Source organism: Macrobrachium nipponense, chromosome 16 (assembly GCF_015104395.2).
Source record: "Macrobrachium nipponense isolate FS-2020 chromosome 16, ASM1510439v2, whole genome shotgun sequence".
NCBI classification, from domain to species: domain Eukaryota; kingdom Metazoa; phylum Arthropoda; class Malacostraca; order Decapoda; family Palaemonidae; genus Macrobrachium; species Macrobrachium nipponense.
The window spans coordinates 83,149,210-83,151,322 of record NC_087209.1 but is presented as its reverse complement, the minus strand read 5'-3'; the positions used below and the strand labels follow the sequence as shown (position 1 = coordinate 83,151,322).

General features: G+C 35.7%; 1 long non-coding RNA gene across 1 annotated transcript in view; it reads right to left on the bottom strand.

The window, feature by feature from the left end:
• Positions 1 to 721: 721 nt before the first annotated feature.
• Positions 722 to 2,113, bottom strand: part of LOC135195483 (uncharacterized) — a 22,860-nt gene continuing 21,468 nt past the window's right edge. Inside the window, exon 2 of the long non-coding RNA XR_010310152.1 lies at positions 722 to 2,113. This exon is cut by the window's right edge and continues 742 nt beyond it. This is a non-coding gene — a long non-coding RNA (uncharacterized LOC135195483).

Here is a 2,113-nt window from a genome sequence, read left to right as displayed (position 1 = left end):
CTAACTACTGCTAGTTTGTAAAATAAAGAAAAAAATTATTTAAAGTAATAAAGGTATTCCTCTTGCATCCAAGGGCACCACCCTAAGAAGTGAGAGGAGATCCCCCAAACAACAACACCACACGCCCCTTCTTCTACCTTCGTACGAAAAAAAGTGAAAGGATGAAGGAGAAGAGAAATTACCAAAAAAACTAAAAGGACCAACCTCTGAAGTTCCCCTCGGTAATTCCCAAAGCGTAAGCGTAAATTATGGATGAATATAGGTCTCGTTACAGGATCAACACCACTCACATTAAATACATGTCTCGTCCTTACATTAAAGGGTGAAAGTATGTAAATAAGATGTTGGCATACCTTTGCCACCAACTCTTAACACAAAGTAGAAAGGCCGCTATAAAAGCTATCACAAAAAGTGGGTTTGCATATTAATTGAAAAGATTGAATTTAATATCAATATCAAACACGGTATATATATATTTAAAAAAAACAGAACTAAAAAAGAAAGATCCCACTGGGAATATGGTCAACGGCCAGTCAGCACAAGCTCACAAACACACATCTTCATCAGAAGACAGCCGAAGGTAAAGTGGAGTGTTTATATCCGGTCAGGCAGGCCTACCAGCCTGCCACATGGTAGTTACTGCCTAACCACCTTGTTCAAGAATTTAACGCCCATAATTCCACCTACGCCGAACGTAATTCCTTATGTAAAGGACCGAGGGTTTGTATATCGTGTAGGAACAAAAAACAATTAGTAATAATTTTAGAGATAAGGTCCTTAGAAAAAATTCGAAAAGTAGGGAAAGTTCACCAAGGAAAAGAGCCAGGGGCCCTGTATGTATGTATTGCATACGCAAATATATTTTATATGCACAAATATATTTTATATACACTTTTATAATAAACACATCTCATTTTAACGGGCAGAAAGGGGGAACTTTGTTAAATATTGAAGACTGTCTGTAGTTACCAAAACGGGGTGAATATATTTTGCAGGCTCAATGTTAAATCTCCCATCTAGTTAATCTACAAAATATGTGCTTTCAAAATTCGAAAATATCTGGACTATAGAAACAAAGATTATAAAATGTCACTAAAAACTAATATTAATAATACACCATCTTGAACTTTGAGTACACTGAAAAGGCTGTAGTTAAAAAAGATAATGTCACAAAAACAGTTATACCATCTGGAAAGCTGGGCCAAGAAGCATTCTAACACCCGCGAGTGAAATAAGAATGATTGGGAGACTGCCTACTGGCCAATTATCATAGGACCACAACCCACAGAGTTCAAGAATGGCAGACTAAATACCTAATGTATTAAGGACGGAATATGTAAGGTTAGAAGATTTTTGTTTGCGCGACACCGATTGCCTTAGTATCAGACCGCTAAGTTTGGACCTTCCGTCTACCTAGGGGGACGGGTACACCAGTTTCTTCAGAATTTAATAAGAGTCGAGAATGCGTCTCACTTTTCTTAGTCACCTTATGAGCCATTTTATTTTCATCAAGCCTAGGCAAGATGAAGGCATCACATTCCCTGTTGCAACACCATTCAAACAAAAGCCAACACCACAGTGCAAAATGCGTTAATAAACTACTACTGACTGAAAATGTAGTGCACTTCAAAAACTCAATTCGAAAATTTATTTCTTATTACTCCTACATGGCACACCCTAAGAGAAATATTAAAGATGCTGGTGAATTCGAGAACAATTGAAATTTCCATACCTTTTGGGGTCTTGAGCGATGATATAGCGTAGATTATGAGACTATCCAGAATGACCACCTAACATTTGAAAAATTACATCTGGTATAAAAATAAAAATTCTAATGACAACGACTCAAGTTTAACTTATTCAACTAATAAACAAATTTTATCACTGTTGTTCAGGAGCTTATTCAAAATTGATAAAATTAAACGCTAAGACAAGGTAGTGTGTTTTACATAGCAATCCTAGAAAGACTTATGAATTACAAGAAAACGATTACAAATTTAAAAGATCTTGGAAACTGGCAAATTCCCATACTAACTTAATTCTGGATAGCCTAAATATTATATTATAATGTGTTACTGGAAATAAAAAGCATCTGTGAATACAATAAGCAATA